Here is a 20,635-nt window from a genome sequence, read left to right as displayed (position 1 = left end):
AAGAGACTAATATATTGTCCGTACTCTAGGGCTGTATATAGAGAAGAGACAGATATATACAATCAACTGTAATTTATGGCAGAATGTGATGAGTCAATTATAGATTTAAAGCAAGATATGTATGTACAGATAAGAGCATAATTCTCAGTAAATAATCAGAGGAATTTTCTTGAAAGAGAGGGGATTTGAGTAATTGAACTGAGCCTTACAAATTGTTAGGTAAGGTTTTGACTGTCAAAGCTACGGAGAGAGGAACTCAGACAGTTTCATCAAAGCCCCCTAGGCAATAAATCTATTGATCAGGTGAGTAGTCAGTCTAGTGTGGCTGGAGTATAAGGAACAGAGAGACAAGAGAGGAGAGATACATGAGGTCAAGATAAAGGTCATGAAGGACCCTGGAATGCCAAAACTAAAGTTTAAATTTCTTTTTTTTGGGGGACGGGACATGGTCTCGCTCCATTGCCCAGGCTGGAGTACAATAGGGCAATCATGGCACACTGCCGCCTCAACCTTCTGGGTTCAGGAGATCCTCCCAGCCAAGCTTCCTAAGTAGCTGGGACTATAGGCATGCATCAATATACCCAACTAATTTTTAAATATTTTGTAGAGATGAGGTCTCACTATGTTGCCCAGACTTGTCTCGAACTACTGACTTAAAGTGATCCTGTCTCCTTGGACTTCCAAAGTTCTTGGATTTCATGTATGAACCTCCACACCTGACCCAAAGCTAAAGTAGCTGGATGGCATTCCTTAGGAATCATCAAGTCAATAAAAAATTTTCATGGGTGATAGAGTTTTTTTTTAATCATGTTCTACTCAATATGTATACAATACAGCTGTTTCTTAGTCTCATTACCCACATGACAGATTGCGAGTTTTAGTCTGCTTTCAGAGAGTTATCCTTCTTTCCCTATTTTTTGACAGCTTTTTTCTTCAGGTTCTAACTTTTGACATTTGAAATATGAGCTTCTGAACTACAGTGTCTGCATTGAATATTTGGTCAAGTCATAAACTTGAATTTGTATATGTCAAGAATTTGTTTTAAACCTTAGTTTTAAAAAAGTCTTATGTTAAAATTTTGGCATGAGTGTCACCACTGTTCTTACAACATTAAATGCTTCAAAATCAAACTGACTCATTTTTTACTTTAACCTAATTTCTACCATGAGATCCACAGAGATTACTCAGCTACCATCAAAATGTGATATAGAATAATAAGATAACTGAATTGACATGTATTCCTTAGAGCAATTCTATCCACAAACAAACAAGCAAAGAAAGAAAAAAAAGAAAAGGATGGTGGTTCATGCCTGTAATCCGAGCACTTTGGGAGGCCCAGGCAAGGCAGATGACTTGAGGTCCTAAGTTTGAGACCAGCCTGGCCAAGATGGGGAAACCGCATCTCTACTAAAAATACAGAAATTCGCCAGGTATGGTGATGCTCACCAGCTACTTGGGAGGTTGAGGCACAAGAATTGCTTGAACCTGGGAGGCAGAGGTTGCAGTGAGCTGAGACTGTGCCACTGCGCTGCACTCCAGCCTAGGCTACAAAGAAAGACTCTGTCTCAAAAAAAAAAAAAAGAAAAAGAAAAAGAAAAAGAAAAGAGTGCTGATGCTCTTGGGAAGACATTTGTTGGACAAATACCTTATTTGTTCTCTCCCGCCATTTTAAGTTCTTACATCATGACTCATATTACAGATCTAAATTAAACAGAATTCCTCTTCACTTTTGTTAAAATGCTTGTCATACTTTGCCTTTGTTTTTAAGATGATAGATCTGTCAATGTGAAATGTTCCATATTATGCTTCTATTTCTTTAGGACAAAAATGAAATGCAAGCTATTTCTAAAGGAAGAAAATTGCTTCATTGCACTCTTTGTCTGTCTCTTTTATTCCTGAGTATGATTACACAAATGTTTGATTTCATAAAATACATTTACCGAGTTTTGAGACTTATATATATGTTTATTGATTTAACCTTAATTTTCTTATTGGTAAACTTATTTAGCAGTTCAGTTCCCCTTTTTGAATATGCATGGAAAGTGCAGATTCACCAACACAATAGAACACAACTCAATATTTATTATCATAGGACAATTTCTTTTAATTTCAACATACATGTCTACTTATCTTTTAGAAACAAAATAATTTAAGATATATCAATGAGGACTTTAAAATGATATATGAATATAAAATGTTCAATGTGAAATTTTCAGTTGCATGACTTTTATTAACTATTACAGTCAACCCTCTATATCTTTGGGTTCTGCATTTATGAATTCAGCCATCTGAGAATAAAAAATATGTTAAAATATAAAAAATAACAATACAGCAATAAAAATAATACAAATTTAAAAGAATATAGTATAAAATTGTTTACATAGCATTTACATTGTATCAGATATTATAAGTAATCTAGAGATGATTTAATGTATATGGGAGGATGTATATAGGTTATATGCAAATACTAAACAATTTTATGTAAGGGATTTCAGCGTTGGCAGATTTTGGTATTCGAGGAGGAGTCCTGGAATCAGTCTTCTGTGGATATGGAGGGACAACTTTACTTTTAAAGAGGTGAAGGGTGGTCAATTTGTCTAGTATAGAATTTAGTCAGGGAAGCGACAAGAAACAGGCACTAGGTGTGGGTAGGGGCAATAGTGTGCTCTTCATGCCTGATTTCTTAGGCCTCAGAAGGAAGAAATTTTAAAAGCTGGCAACCTGTAAGAATTAATTGGAAAACCAGAAAGAAAAAAAAATAAAAGAAAACATGAATGTTAACAAGGGTAAGAGGCAGTCAAATGTGGCTAGTTGGTCCTGTTTGTTAACTGAATTGTGGGTGACCACTGAAAACTAATTTGCAACCTTTGATGTAATTATCTATGCGTTAATGTTGCCCTAGCCTTTTAAAAACACTAATCACAAACATTTTACATTTATGTAATAATTAAATTATTTATCTTTATTTTTCCTTGCAGTTATGCATAAGCCAATTAAGTCATTTACTGAAGTAGTTAGACTGACTTTTGTAACATCATTGAAAATGCTATCACTTATAACAGATTTGTCCTCTCCTCAATGTCAATTTTAAAAACTTAAAAACCAATTAAATTGCTGACTGGACAGTAGCAAACTGAAAAGTTTAGATACTCAGTTATTCAAAATATATTTAAGGCTCAGTAATAGGGAAGCACTTGATTTTCTTGTATTTGTAGCAACAACTGCAAGAGAAATAGATTGTTCACAAGATTTTGAGCATTTCTTTTCCTGTAAGTATTTTTATTGTGTTTTATTATACTTGCTTGAAACTTAATAACTTGTTCAGATTTCAGAATCTCATCACTATTTTCTTCAGGGATGGAAATACATTTCTATCAGAACATAAAATCTATGGGTTTGTCACCTTTGAGTATGTATGATTCATTGTCATCTAATCTAAAAAATCTATGAAAATTCAACACAAAAGATGTCATCCTTTTAGGGGATGACATAATTCACTCTCTAAATGATTCACTTGTATTTGAATCTGCCAATTTTTCTGCCTTCTAGAATAAAAACAATTAGGATTGTAGGATACTCTGTGATCTCTAGTAATATTTGCTTAAGCTGGCTCTTGGATATAAAAAGTCTATACATTTGTATTTTTCAAAAGTTCTAAATAACTGAAAGTTATCAGGGGATAAGAGAGTGCTATTGCAAGTTGAAAGATTAGCATATCATATGGATTAAAAAACAGTGTGAAGAAACTGATATTACAGTAATTTGCCTCTAAAATATTCACCTTATGTTATTTAAAGACTTTAATGCTTACTGCAGTGCTGTAACATATCAGACACTCAATTAAATCTTATTCAGTAAATGAATGAACTTTGAATGAAATATTGTTCTTAATTTTTTAAAGTTTTATTTATGTAATATAATACTAAAATATTTTACTACATCATCAAAAATACAGATGATTCTATTAGTTTGTGGACAAGATTTTTTCTGTAATTAATTTCATTTTATGACACACACTACAAAGTGATCATACCTGGAAGGTATAAAATAAATCACAAATACTTAAAAAAACTATTTACATTCAACAAAACAGGTTTGAAACTAGTCCAAATAATTTTTTTGAAATGTTAAATTTATTTTCTCTACTATTTCAGAAGTTCCATTAGTATTCTACAGACTAAATTAGACAGTATCTCTACTGTCTGAAAGGATCACAATAACAAAAATTTATGCTACTAATAATATGAGGATTATTTGTAAAAAGGAACCCTTATATTTAACTAATATGGAAAGGGATATATCGATTTTTGTTTTTATTTTTCATTTTTTATTTTTTGAAACGGAGTCTCACTCTGTTGCCCAGGCTGGAGTGCCATGGTGCAATCTCTGCTCACTGCAACCTCCGCCTACTGGACTCAAGCAATTCTCTTGCCTCAGCCTCTGAGTAGCTGGGATTACAGGCACGAGCCACTGCACCCAGCTAAATTTTGTATTTTTTTTGTAGAGACAGTGGTTTCACCATGTTTCTCAGGCTGGTCTTGAACTCCTGACATTAGGTGATCCACCCGCCTTGGTCTCCCAAAGTGCTGAAATTATAACTACAAGCCTCTGCACCCGGCCTCCTAATCATAAAGTATGCTGTTAAAATGTTGGTTCAGTAATATGTCCCATTACATATTACTTTGTTTCATTGAAGTTCTATTATATATTCTCTTTAGCACATGAAATCAGTTAAAATTTGGAATACATTTACTTTTCTCAAAAAAAAAACCCACCTGATTACTCACATCATATAACAAAATTAAAGTGTTTTATAGCTGAATAAGGCTTAAAGATAATATAGCTTAATTTCTACATTCTCTTTTCCTTTTCCTGTACCCACATTTTGCAGCTAGGTAAGTTGAGGATGAATGCAATTACATGCTTTGAAGGTCCTGGTATGTATAACTAGTGACCAGAGAGGACCAGAGTCTTCTGACCTCAATTTTTGTGGCATTACCCAGTGCACCATTTCTGCTCTTTCCCAAAATTTGGGCTCTTAAATTATCAGTGTCTTAAGGTAAAATCCAATTCCTCCCAAGCACAATATTCCATTTAGTTTTCTTTTATCTCTGTATGAATAGTATGACAAGGAAACCTGTTGAAAATAATGGACGTTCATGAGGTTTAATGGACATGTTAAAGACTGTATGTACTTAGCCTAAGGGATAGGAAAATAAATCAAACCTAAGACCCTATATTCAGTACTTTTTTCACTACATCAAAAGACTTCTGGTATAATTGTGCGTTCAAGCCAAAGCATATTGCCATGCTGAGGGAAGGAAGAGGGTGGTTATGGCAAAAATATGTAAATGAGCACCTGCTGAAGACCACTAGAGCCATCTGCTGCTTGGAATCACATACCCATTTACCAACCTCTTTGTTATCTTTCCCCTCAGTTGTTCAGGACATAGAGGGAGGACCTTCTTCTCTAATTATAAATTTTAAAGCATTAGTAATAATTGAGATCATCTCATAAAATGAACTTGTCAAAGAAGTGCCTGCTTGATTTAGTGGACTAGTGTCTTAAACTGTTTTAAGCTCCATGTGCAAATCTTAAAGAAATTGTGGGCTATGAAAACACTTAAAGTTGACCCTGCAGATTCTGAGAATAATAGAACTTCAATTCTCAGAATCTGCAGGGTCAACTTTAAGTGTTTTCATAGGCCACAATTTCAACTTTAAGTATTTTCATAGGCCACCACACCTGGCTACCTTGAGAGATTTTTATGTCCTAACTTAGAAGGACAAGAATAAGGTATTCATTCTAGCATTGGCTATATCTCTGATTTATGATTTTAGCATCCTTTAGAACCTCAACCAAATCCCATCAATATAGTCCACTAAATACCTTTCCTAGTTCTATTAGTGTCTGTTAAAAAAGTCCCTTGGTAGACTATTCATTGATACTGACATTCTGAAAACTATGCATAGCTACATAGACAATTTGAAATATGCAGAAAAGAAGAAAAATGGAAATGAAATAATAAAAGACACAATCACCACCCAGATAGAGTTGCTTATTTTAGGTATATATTTTTCACTATATATGAATATATATGTAAAATTTGTATATAAATGAAAAAATATAAATAACATCAGGTACAGATTATTTACATACATTCAAAACACAGCATTCTAGACATACAAAATTTTACCTTTTAACAATGTATTGTGAAAATGTACTGTGTCATATAATATTTCATAACATCATTTATCATTTTTGCATGGTTCATTTTGTAGCTGAATTGTGATTGACTTAACCATTCCCTTTTGTTTGATACTTAGGTTGCTAGCAATATCTTTCTTTGAATTAACTTTTATGAAAATCATTACATGTGTATCTTGGCATACATATCTAATTATTTTCTTAGAAAAATATTCTCAAAGTGGAAATTGCTGGGTCACAGAATATAAACCTTACTCCTAAAAGATACTTTAGAAGACTTATGTAGGCATGGTAAGACGTTTTAACCTAATTATTCTCATCATCATAGTCACCATTCTTGAACATTTATTATCTGCTGAATGCAGCTCATATTATGTGGATTTTCTTAATTATTTGGCATAACAAAATCCTTTGTGTTTACTGTTACTGTGCTCAATACTGTGATTGGGTGGAAGATACATTTTAATAATTTTTTATATTTTTAAATTGTATTTGACCTTTTCAGCAGTCTATGTCCTTATCTTTTATGCAAGCTGGCTTTGTAAGCCTTACCTTAATACTGTTAATAGTCCCCTGTACCTCCATAAACCTCTTCTCTTTTTTTTTTTTTGAGACGGAGTCTCTCTGTTGCCCACACTGGAGTGCAGTAGCATGATCTCGGTTCACTGCAACCTCTGCCTCCCGGGTTCAAGTAATTCTCATGCTCATCCTCCTGAGTACAGGCATGCACCACCATGCCCAGCTAATTTTAGTATTATTACTATTTTAATAGAGTTGGGATTTCATCAGGTTGGCCAGGCTGGTCTCAAACTTCTGACCTCAGGTGGTCCACCTGCCTAGGCCTCCCAAAGTGCTGAGATTACAGGTGTGAGTCACCACACCTGGCCACCTTGAGAGATTTTTATGTCCTAACATAGAAGGACACGAACTAGAAAACTACTCTGCCAATTCACTCACATACTTATAACAAGGACCCCTGTTTTTTTGTTTTTTGTTTTTACAAAGTTTTGCTATTGTTGTCCAGGCTGGAGTGGTGGAATGGCATGATCTCTGCTCATTGCAACCTCTCTCTCCCAGGTTCAAGCAATTCTCCTGCCTCAGCCTCCCTAGTAGCTGGGATTACAGGCACCTACCACCATACCCAGCTAATTTTTGGTAGTTTTAGTAGAGACAAGGTTTCACTATATTGGCCAGGCTGGTCTTGAACAACAAGGACCCTTTTTTCTGTATGAAATTGTGAATACTACTTGCTACTATTCTTCCCATAGTTACCCTTTTGTTCTGGCTATTATCTCAAAGATAGGTAGATAATTTATAGCTGCAGACATTAAAAACCTCTGCATGCCATCATTTTCTCTTTGAATGTGACTCTGAAAAACAGGACTGCCTTCTAGAGGAAATGGATGGGATTAATTATACTACTAAATAAAAAAGTACTATAGAGTAGAATTTGGGTAATGGTTAAAAACTACCTGTAGTATATATGACAATTTGTCATACTACATATACACATTACATATGAATGTTACATAGGGGAACAGAATTTGATACAGCACATATTAAAGATCATGTAACAGCACTTTTTTCTAACAAATTACATCACATTAGCTGCTAATTCTTTCTTAACAAATGGTACAATATTAGGCAAAAAAATTAGTTCTAGAATATAGTATTTCGGTATAAAATCATGTATGCAAATTATTCTATTTTTAGATTTTATGCTTCTCATTAGGTGTTCTTTTCCTCTGTGTTAATGTTAGATATCTATACTTGTCAATGGACAAAAATGAATTTTTATCAGTGGCTTCCTTATCAATAATAGTGGTTTAATAATAACTTAATTATGCTGCCTTTATGTAGCTAAATAATGTGAAAACAAATGTAATAAATAAAATTCTTAAATAGATAAGTTATAAAAACTATGGTTAACAGTCTCTTTTCAAGAGTATTACTCATAACTGCAAGAAATACCACATTTTAAGCATAATTTAAAAGAGAACTAAACAAATTTTCAATTAATTCTCTTAAGACTTCCCCTTTGATCACGAGGCTTCCCCAATTAAAAAAAAGAAACCCATAGCTGTTAAATCCACAATTATATTTTGTGGTTAACGATTTACAATATTATTTCACTACAAAGAACACTTTTCAACTTGTTTTCAATACTTTCTATAGAGCTCTAAACTTGTAATAAGAGTAGTTTTTCGTTTGACTATCCAGACTTGTTAACCAACTGTCACTGAGAGTGTAATAAAGGCTTCTATGGCTTTGGAGAGGGAGAATGTGCTGGACGAGCAATTTATCACCTAGCCTCACAAGCCAAAAGACACTTTGGCTCCTATCAAACCACTTTCAAGAGCTACACTGAAAACAACCAATTTGATAGTGTCACAGGTGTGGAAATTACAACTTTTAATTCTACACTTTAACTTTTTTTTCAACATTTTAGGTTTGATCAGGCTGCCTTCTCACTGGGAGTGATTTCATTTCTCTGTCTCTTTTTAAAGCTTTCCTGGTAGGTATTGCATGTACTAGCAAATATTATGATAGCCTCATTTCTTTTCTGAAATGAGGTTTTCATTAGCTTTATAGCAATAAAAGCAAATTTTATTTTCACCACTTTTTATACACACCATTCACATATTTTTGATTTAGTACTGAGATGCCCGCATTACTAATTGTCTAATTGTAACCAATTTTTTAAAGATAACATTTTCTAATTTATTAATTATTCAGGTTTATTGTGATACCAAAACCAGATAAAACAGTCACAGATAAAGATGACCATGGACCAATATTTCATGTGAATATAGACATATATATTTTCAGAAATACTAGCAGACTGAATCTGGCAACATAGAGAAATAATTATACCTAATGATCAAGTAGAATTTTTTTCACAAATGCTATGATGGCTTAATATTCAAAAATTAACCAATATGTTACATCATATTATTTATCAGAAGATTTAGACCTTGCAAAATGCTTATCAGAGTTCAGTTCAGCTTTCTGCTGAAACCTACTTAGCTTGAATCATCAGTTAACCTAATAATTTCTATAATGGATCATCAGCTAGGTGGGACCTATGTTTTTACATTTTTAATAGTTGCTATAGTCATTAGAAAACTGCAGAAAAATCAAAGGGTACTGAATTTTAGGAAATAATTTGGTTCCAACAATTTGTGACCTGTTCCAAAGTAAGTTTTCCCAACTGTTCTCAAACCGTATTCCTAAACTCTCTTGAATTATTAAGAGAGTAACATTGCTATATTTTTTTGGCCTTAATTCTTCCTATTACTCTACTTTTAAATGTTTAAAACATGAAAATTGTACATAGTTTGATATCAAACATTCTTATTATGGCCTGTGAGGCATTGTCTCTTGCAGCCCTTACATGATAGTGTGAAGAGGCTGGCTTGTACCAACTCAACAGAGCTAAATTTTAGAAATTTTGTGAGTTGGTTGTTATACCCAGATATTATTTTTAAATAATTATATAAACTTAACATTAAATAGATTCTATAACAAATAAAGGTAATAGATACTCAAGACTTATCACTTCCTAATTATTTGGCTGTATTTTATTATTATCTTGAGGTTACTTATACCTATTGTTTCTGTGTCATGGAAATACCATTTAATGGAGTATTACTGGCATCTCTTTCCAACTCAGCGTTTTATGATGTTATGTTGATCTCTTAAAACTGGCCATGGTGGGAATATTTACAACACAGAGGTTACCAAATGCTAGAAATCAGAATTTAATTTACTATTTTGTTGATCGTATAGACGTGAGAAAGTGATAAAAGGAAATATATTGTATGGCCCCTATGCAATATTGTAAAGGAAATGCTTTCTTAATAATACAGATTGAACTTTTTGAAGTGTCATGTCTGTTCCTGTTACATTGTGAATATCACAAAAAAGAAATCTTTTTCCAGTTTGGGAAAACTATTCTATTATTCAATAAGGAAGGCCTTCATGTCATTGACCAACAAATAAGGTTCAGATATATATCTTTATTTCACTTTTGGCTTACTTATTAATAGAAATGAAAATATCAACCAACATTAATGTTGAAGCTACACTTGTTAATTGCAGTTATAGAATATAAGAGTTCAGCAAAAATCAATAAAATCACTCTGTGAGACCTAATTTGCTGTATGGAATTTATAGAAGATTATTATATATTTCGTTATTCTTTGTAAGTTATTTGCAAATTTGTACTTTTCTTCCTGAAAGCCAATTCAGAAATCAGGCATAAGAAACTGGGCATAAGAGCACATCACTGTCCCTCCCTACATCTAATTCTTGTCTCTCACGTCTCTCTAAGCTCTAAGCAAAATTGGCCAGTTTTTACTTCTCTTTTTTAAAAATTATAAGATTGACACGTAATATTTGTACATATTTATGGTACAAGTAATATTTGTTACATGCATAGAACATGTAATGATCAAGTCAGGGTATTTAGGATATTCATCACTTTGAGTATTTATCATTTCTACGTTTTGGGAGCATTTCAAGTCCACGCCTGTAGCCATTTTGAAATATGTAATACCTCGTTGTTAACTATAGTTGGTTGCTATAGCCACCCTACTCTGCTATCAAACGTTGGAAATTATTCCTTCTATCTGTCTGTATGTTTATATACCCATTAGCCATCCACTCTTCATTCCCCCATCCACAAACTCTTTCAAGCCTTTGTTAACTATTATTCTATTCTTTACCTCCATGAGACCCATTTTTTAGCTCCCACATGGAAGTGAGAATATCAGATGTTTGTCTTTCTGTGCCTGGCTTATTTCACTTAACACAATGACCTCCAGATCTATCCACGTTGCTGCAAATGACATGATTTCATTCTTTTTTATAGCTGAATCATATTCCATTATATATACATATCGTATTTTCTTTATTTGTGTGTTGATGGACACTTAGGCTGATTCTTTGTCTTTGGTATTGTGTATAGCATTGCAATAAACAGGGGATGAAGGTATTTTTTATATTCTGATTTTCTTTCCTTTGGGTAAAAAGCAGTAGTGGGTTGGTTTCAGGATCCCTAGTGATACCACAATTCATGGATGCTCAAGTCCCTTATATAAAATGGTGGGAATTTGCACATAACTTACATACATCATCTCATATAATTTAAATCATCATTACATTATCTATTTAAATATAAATTGTATTTAAACACTATTGTACCGTATTATTTATGGAATAAGAAAAAAGTCTGTACATGTTTGGCACAGATGCAACCATTTATTTTTTTTTCTGAATGTGTTCAATCAATCCAAATTCACAAATACTGTGGATATGGAGGCCTGATTGTATTAAGCTTCTTTTCATTTTCTTACACATTGTTCTCTCAGGAGAGATTCTCTTCAGTCCTTATCTGGCCCACATCTGCTCAGCCTTTAAAGCTTAAAATTTCAGCTTATGTCAGCATAAATATATCTTCATCATTTCAAACTTAAGAAAAAATCCTGTCCCTTTTCTTGACTTTTCACGCTACTCAATTTCCATCATAATTTTTTTGCAACTTTTCAGAGCATCTTATTTTAAAAGCTATTTTTACTGCCTCCACATTATAACTTTTCATTTTTTTTTTAACAAACTCCAAATGAACTGGTTTTTTTTCTGACTTTACAATGAAATAGCTCTTGCATGTTGCCAATCTCTTGATAACTCCTTTGTCTTCATCTTACTTTATCTTTCAGTAGCAGTAGACAGTTAACCATTATTTACTTCTTGAGTCACTTTATTGTCTTAACTTCTTTGCTACTACACTTCTTCAATGGATTCTACATCACATTCTACTTTTCTAGTTTCTTCTTTTGTGACTGAATTCTGAACAATGCTATGTCTCAGGGATTGGACTTTGGCTCTTTTTTCTTTCTCCATAGATAACTTTTTCAGTCCTGTGACTCTGAATACCATCTACTTTTGATTGATTCTCAAATTTGTATCTTTAGATTCAAGCATCTCAGAACTCCAGATTATATGATGTGCTACTTGCATCTATAAATTTAAACATTTAATAGGCATCCGAAATTTTATATGTACAAAACAAAGGAACTGGTTTCCACTACCCTCTCCCCTGAACTGCAAACTTTCTCAAGCCACAGACACAGTATTTATCTACTAGGTGTGTCCCTTAAATCCCATGTGAAAGTCCACCAGTAAAACATGTTAACATTACTAGAAAACTAATGTAAAATGTTAGGAGATTGTGTGTGAATTATCCTCTAAGTATGTCTTTAAAGGACAAGACCACACTCTCTTCCTGCAGGCCATGAGAAATAAATGGTGAGTGACAACACCTTTCAAAAATCATTTATTGATTGTTTTCTCTAAGGCAGGGCTAATCGTAATCTTACTTGTAGACAGAAATAAAATTATCAACCAAAAAAAAAATGTTAAAATAAATGACAAACTCCTCACTTGGTTCCATGACTTAAGGTAAAAGGGATAGTATGGAGCAAGGGAAAATCCTAGAGCTTTTCTTCTTTGCAAAGGCAATATGATGTCAAAACTAGTATCAGTATCAATACTTGAAAGTTGCAGTTTTTGTGATTCTTATTACATCCCTGTTTAGCCACCTGATTTACCAGATGCAGAAGATGAATGCGTTTTGGAGAATGTTAGTGGATTATCACCAATGTTGTTAAGCTGGTAGATTTCCTCACTGAGGGGATTTTTACCAACTGTGGTAAATAGTCAACACATTTTTAACCTTGGAAATAATGTTTAATCTTGCCCAATAGCTAAAAATAACCCTCCAGAGTGAGTTTTATTACATTGAACAAGGAGAGTAATACAAATTCATAGTCTTGTCTTGGGGATTCATCACATGTATAGTCTACAGGAACTAAGTATGTCATCATCCTATAGGTTGTCACTTTGGTCCACTGATGACATTAGGCTGACAATAGCTAGAGAATGAGAAGTTGCTTATACCCCAGATGCCCAGGTAGGGCAAGTATGTACCAAAGGATAGGGAATCATAACCATGAAAATTAAGTTCCTGTATCCTCAGTGGAGCTTCTGGCAGATGAGTGAGCTAGAGTATATATGTGGATATCTTTTCCCAAGTGGAAGTGGTTCCACCTTGTATCACCTACTTTAAGAAAGAGGTGTGATGCTTCTAGGTCCACTTCTTATTTTGATGACAACATATAGACTTGTATAATTCAATGAGGCAAAACTTCAATAAGTTAAAGTAAAAATATACATTTATTCATCAAATTTTGAGATAGAATAAAGGCTTTTTTGATTCACCTACACTACTATTTGGCTGGACTGTTACTGTATTTTTTCATAACCATATCCAGCTTTTATAAACTGGGTGATTACTTGGAAGTACTTTCAAAGAAATTTAAGTGTGGAGGTCTTTACAGAAATCCAGATTTTCTCCATTTTAAAATTTTTGTCTTAAATGTAATTGAATATAATTTTATAATAATTTAAGTTACTTGGGTCTTTCCATATATTCAATTTAATTTTTGTAGAATCAAATGCCTTTTTTACATATTTCACTAGCTTACATGATAGTTAACTAACTTATGTAATTATAGATGAAAGCACAAACAAGTTTCACAATAAATACAATGGAATTTTGGGAAGCATGTAATAATTCAGTGGGAACAAAAGTGTATGGGTGTATGGCAGCATCTGTTAATTCTGCAAGTAGGAGTTATATGGAGATGGATAAGAGGGTTCCTAGTTTATCATATTTATGTATATACTTGTCAAACGTATCTTACTGGTGATTTGAAGGACCAGGCACCTTTAGAGGCACAGAGATCAATAAAAGGATACTGTGAAAGCAATCTGCTTTTTAGCCCTTAATGCCTCAGTAGATCAGGTTGTTTATGAGAGATCAGGATACTATAAAGGCTCTTACTTAACAAGCCCTATATTTTAGTGGTCCAATAAGCTACCTACTAGCAGGTTAATTAGTTGGACAGATTCTGTCATTCCTCAAAACTGTTTTTGTTGAATTGGAGATAGAGGGTAGAATGATGGTTACCAGAGGCTAGGAAGGGTACTGAGTGTGGGGGAAAGTGAGGATGGTTAAGGGGTCCAAAAATATAGTTAGAGTAAATAAAATCTGATATTCAATAGAACAGCAGAGTGATTACAGTCAGCAAAAAAAGGTACAAGAGTATAATTGGAATGCTTGAGGCCGTGAACAAAGAAATGATAACCACTTGAGGTGCTGAATACCCCATTTACTCTGATGTTATTATGCATTGTATGCCTGCATCTAAATATATCTCATGTGTTCCATAAATATATACATCTAGTGTGTACTCATAAAACTAAAAACTAAAAACTAAAAAAGATATTTATTTTGGATTAAATAGGCTTAAATAGACTTACTCTAGTACACATCAGCAAAAGGATAGTGTTACCGTGTGTGCTAAAGTGCTAACCTAGAGTGTTAATTGAAAATAGGATATTGATACACAATAGCGGGAGGAATAAGTATGGATGAAACTCAACTGATTCTTTGGGAAGCCTCATGATATTTGCAACAACCAGTGCTAGGGCTTAATGAAAGACTACTGCAACTTTCAGATCTTGGGAATAAAGCTATGATCAACATCCTAGAATCACCCTGATCATCATCCTGAAAGTACTGAAGAAGGTATAAACATCACTCAGAAAAGTTGAATTTACAACTGGATATAGGAACTGCAGAGACCCTAGCTAGAAGATCATCTCTATATACTGTATATATTGGGAAGCCAAAGGTGTAAACTTTATTTTTTTAATTTAAATTTATTTATTTATTTTTTTTTTTTTGAGAGAAAGAGTCTCCAGCTTAAGTCTCCAGACTTCAGATTAATATTTACAAAGTGGGTTTGGAGTTTTTCCCTTTCAATCACCTGTTAAGATTAAATATCTTTATACCCTAAAAAATAAAAATACATCTACTATTGAAAAAAGATCACATGGCCTACATTTTATTGTGTTTATTGATTTTAAATCAGTGTAATATTTATTCAGTTAATACAAGCTTCTCTGATTTAATTTGCATTATTTTATTTCTAGTGCATAAGATGGAACATGGAAAAGTGATTTTTTTACATTTCTTCTTTTGCAAATTTTATTTACAATTCTTAACATATTAAAGATATTGCATATGTTACAAATATTTTCTTCCATTTTGTTAGCCTCATATTGATTGTGGATAATTTTTGCCATATAGAAAATTAATTTTTTAAAGTTAACACAACAATCTTTTCTTGGTACTCTTTCCTTTATTTTGGATGTTAGGCCTTGGTAAGACTGCCACTACTCTTTATTCATCAATCACAAGGGAGTGATAACAGCGTTCTCGTGCTGCTACATTTTGTATCACCCTTTTGGCTTTTAGCTATTGCATTATTGGAAAAACTAATTTCCTATATTAAATTCCCTCTGCATGAACTGCCTAGACTTTTTTGGTATTTTTAGTTCATTGGAAAACTCTAGAATTTGTTTCTCTAAATAGAATAACAAAGTTAATCATTTTCCTAATGATTTGAGCAGCTGTTACAAAAAGAGTTATTTAATCATCCAATTTTATACTAAGAATTAGAAATACCACTTTTAGCAAACACTAAATAAATCTGCTTCTGGTCATTCTGTTCTGTTCCATTAATATTTTCTTATATGCATGTTCTACATAGTTTATTATGATCTTATTATACCTTGAAATTTAAGATTGTAATCATTTGATATAGTTTTCAAAATTGTCTTTGTTCTTTTCTTCCATTTATATTATGTTATCATATTGTTCTATTATATTATTCTTTCAAAATTTGCTACCATTTTATCGAGTTTTAAAAAGAATCCTGAGGGTTATTTATAAGAATGCCATTATTGTGAAAAGAACTTTATAATATCCTATTTTTGCATCTCAGAACATGAAATGCTTTCCATTTGTTTTAGGCATTCAGTATAATTTTGTGATATTCTGTAGGTTTTTCACTTATTCTTAGATACTACATTTTTGCTAAAAAGTCACAAAATATTTCATATTTTCTACATCTTATTTGTATCTTAAGAAACTGTTATTTTAAAATGTACTTTATTTAAAAATCAAAATGTAAAAGTATGTTGAAAAAACATGGAGATGTATCATTTTCCTTTTCTATTGCTTTGTTTTCAATATTTCTGTCATGTAAAATATTAAATCTCTCCCATATCTTTGGTCTTATTTTGTATTTTCTATTTGTCATATTTTCTCCTCTTTTATTGTTTGCTGCCTTTTACATACCTCATTCTTTTTTTTTTTTTTTTTTTTTTTTGAGATGGAGTCTCATACTGTTGCCCAGGCTGGAGTGCAGTGGCAGGAACTTGGCTCACTGCAACCTCCACCTCTCAGGTTCAAGAGAGTAGCTGGGACTGCAGGCAGTGCCACCATGCCGGCTAATTTTTTGTATTTTTAGGAGAGAGGGGGTTTCCCTGTGTTAGCCAGGATGGTCTTGATCTCCTGACCTCGTGATCCGCCTGCCTCGGCCTCCCAAAGTGCTGGGATTACAGGTGTGAGCCACCACACCTGGCCCCTACTTCACTTTTCTTAAACATTAAAAAAAAGTGTTTATACAATGTGATCATTACCCCTCCATTTTCTAGCACTGTTTTAAATTTCTTATAAGAATAATTTTCCATGTAATTCTTTAACATTGCCATCTCTTTATTCTATTCCTTTCTTGTGTTGTAATTTTCATGTCTGTTTTCTTGTTTCTCAATATTTGTTTCATACATGTTATTTCCTTATATTTTATACTAAATTAAAGTATAATTTGTTGGCTAAATGATATATATCATCATTTAACTTTTTATCTAATTAGTAAATCAGTTGCTTCTGCCATAATGTACGGCTCAGGTTTCCCAGCTATCTGAGCCAATAAATCAGCCTGTGTTATTTTTCCATCTGTAGGAACTGTTTCAAGAGAGGTTCAGGGACTATAAGCTCAAGCCACTGGTTCACTGAGGGTGAGAAGTGTTCTTTCCAGCTGGACATAAATATTTCTTGCAAATATCTGATGATCAAAGGTGATACCAGCTTTAGAACAAAAGTGACATTGTGAATGGCAGCAAAAGGAGAGAGACAGAGAAAGAGAAACAACCTCAGAGTAAAGCAATCATGAATTATTCTCTGCCTCTGGAGTTTCATTTATGTGAGTCAATTGTGTCCTGATTGTTTAAGTTTTGCTACTCTCAGAAAGAGTGGGCCATGAACCAGCAGCATTGATGTTGCCTGGGAACTTCTTAGAAATGAAGAATCTTAGATCCCATCTCTGATCAACTAAATCTCAGTCTACATTTTATCAGAATCCCAAGGTGATTTATATAGACATTAAAATTTAAGAAGTATTATCTATAACAGTAGCTCTCAAAAAATAGTTCATGGATCCCTGAAGGTTTTTAAGGTCATTCTATGGAGTCTGTGAGGTCAAACCTGTTTTTGTAATTATAGGAGGATATTATTTTCTGTATCTAGAACACCTGATAGCAGGTGTTCATCATATTCTTTGTGAAGAATAATGCTGAAGGCAGAGCATAAACTAATACTGATTTTGAGGTTTTCTACCTCTTTATTCTATAGTGAAATTGCATTTTAATTTTTTCCAGCATCTTTTTTACTTTCTTCATATACCAGTGACCTGATTATACTTGGAAGGGTCCACTCTTAGTCCATGGGATTTAGGTATGCATGACCTCTTGACCTTACTGCTCTCTCTTCATGGATGGGAATATAACCTGTCTGACTAAATAACTCATTTAATTTTCCTGGCCACAGTGATCTGATTCAGAAACATGAATCATGTTGGTGCATTCAGAAGAGATACTGATGCTTGCTTTTCCTGGAAATGCTGGGAAGTGAAATCTCTCTTTGCACAAAGTTTACTTTTTAAAAAGATGATTTTAGCTAGTCTGCCAGGATCTTCCTTTGGAGATGGCTTTTTTATTGGTAGGAATAGAATTTAAAATAATTTTTCTCAGAATCTTAAAGCATATGCTATGTTACTGCAGACTGAATTTATTTTGTGAAACAGCGGCAAGGTATGACACTAACACCGTGAATATTTATCAGTTCACATTCATTTCATTCTAGATACTGATACTGATTTTCATTAGTCTGAATAACTAGTAATAGGGAAACTAGTTTGAGTAGATATCACAAGTATAGATGAGCACATATATTTTTGAACCAAAGGTTCCAGGGATCCGTTCTTATTTATATTTCATTTCTCACTACCTAGCACACTGACTGCTTCCATGTCATGGCTGAAAATAATAAGGTGATTTTCAATATAAGCATTGTAACTGCAAATTCTTCCTTTACTACACTGAGATAATATGTTATTAATCTTGTAAAGAGTTGAAAATAATTTGTCAAGTTGATGTTATATAATGTTATAAGAACCCTCAACTATAATTTGATTTCCAAAGCTGCAGAGATTAAGAAAACCTATATAGGAAAGATTTTTCTTTAATTCAATAAATATTTATTGTCTACCTAATATATGCTGGTTGAGTAAGATGAAATACACAATCTACTCAAGGAGAGCCTACTTTGGTAGATAAGATGGACATACACATACTTTTAACTCTGTTGTTAAGAGCAGCAGATATAAAGCATGGGAGAAATGATGAACTTTATTTGTGACTATTTGAGAAATATGATTAAAGAATATCAGACATGGAGATAGATGGTTGTAGGAAAGAGAAAGGCATGTTCAAATGCACCCAGTATTTGATGTACGAGTGCTTGGTAGAACTATGGACAGTTTAGAATTGTTTGAAATAGGGATGGGAGAAGATGGGACTAAAGATATTTGATGAGTCCAAATCAAGACAATCTTACAAGCCATACCAAGAAATTTAAACTTTATTTGGCTAAGCAGTGTTACATATTTTTAAAGAAAATCCATTTGAAATATGTAACAAATCTCTCCTAAAACAATTTGCGATTACGATAGTTTTTACATTCCTTCAGTGAAAATCATTTATGTAGGCAAAGAGGTTCCTCTAAAATGTCTTGCAGAGGATAGAGAAGCATTTTGGAAACAATGAGGAGGTAGATTAGATGACAGATATGAAAGCTAGACTTAGGGCAATGTCTGCGAATAGGGGGGTCAATAGATTTGAACAGGAGGGGTTCTAGAATCAGCAGGACTTGTATAAATCAGGGCTTTGATCTAACTTATTTATTTAGATTTAAGTGAGAGAAGAAAGCTTTAAAATATTGTTCCCTTAGGGCTCCATCAGTGGGATTTAGATTTGGTAATATATATTAATTGAACTTACAAATAAATAATATATAGGTGCTTTAGATCATTGTATTTATGAACATACTAAACAAAGGGGAAAGGGATACTGCCTTATAAAATCAAATGATGAATTTATAGCTTTCCATTAGACTCTTCAAAAGGTGCCCACTTCACTTTAAATTAAATTCATATTTATGTGTAGTTTTATACTCCCTGAAGTCTAAGATCTATTGGTTTCAATTTTATTCACATAATAATAAATTTGTTTTGGTGATGTAAAGCACTTTTTAGAACTTGACCATACCCATTTTATTGATTTTCTTCTGTTCTTCAATTTACTTAATTTCTTTACTTAAATTTTAGTATTAGCATTTTTATTTTATAAATTGGTTGGTTAGATCAATAATTCTTCATTTCTTTTATATCATGGCATACCTAGAAAATGATATATACATGCAGTACATGAAGGGCAATGGATAAGGTGCTTGCTTTTAGATGCTCCTGCCTCCCATACTTTTATCAGAACACCCTGAAGCTGGAGGAAATTGCAGTCTCCTCACACTCACAGATGTAACTCATCCACATTGGTTGGAATGCTCTGAAGTTTGGATGGACACCCGTGTTGTTCAGCAAGAATTGTGATGGTGTTTTGATAGACCACATAACAAAAATGTCACCTTGCTCAAGAAATAGTTGCAAGTGATCATGTGGAGATCTCGAAACCTGGTATATAGACAACTCAGGACAACCTACAGGCATTATTGAGAACATGACTGAAAGCACATGCTTTATTGATGAAGACTCAGGAGTCTTTGGCTGGATATTATAAATACTGCAATCCAATATTTTCATTTTGGAAATGAGAACACTTGAGACAAAGGAATTGCGTGTCTTGACTAGAAAGTAAAAGTCTTGAATAGAGGTTAAATGACTGAACTGTAAGCCTTTTGAAATCAGGGACATTTTTCTGTTTTGTTAATTACTGTATTTCATTGCCTGATAGAGTACATAGCACATGGCAGAAGATTCATAAAATTTTATTGAGTGGGTGAATGAATGAATGTATTGTCCAGGAACCCACAGCTAGTGGGAGAGCCAAAATGAGAATTAAAATCTTCCATCTTCGGGCTCAGTGCTTTGATCCACTGTGTAT

The 20,635-nt window shown here is 33.2% G+C and overlaps 1 pseudogene; it reads left to right on the top strand.

Moving 5' to 3' along the window:
- Window positions 1-20,635, top strand: part of LOC104652147 (elongation factor 1-gamma-like) — an 89,634-nt pseudogene that overhangs the window by 48,483 nt on the left and 20,516 nt on the right.

This window comes from Saimiri boliviensis, chromosome 10 (assembly GCF_048565385.1).
Source record: "Saimiri boliviensis isolate mSaiBol1 chromosome 10, mSaiBol1.pri, whole genome shotgun sequence".
Lineage (NCBI taxonomy): Eukaryota > Metazoa > Chordata > Mammalia > Primates > Cebidae > Saimiri > Saimiri boliviensis.
The sequence above is the reverse complement of the archived record's forward strand: the minus strand, read 5'-3'. Positions and strand labels throughout refer to the sequence as shown.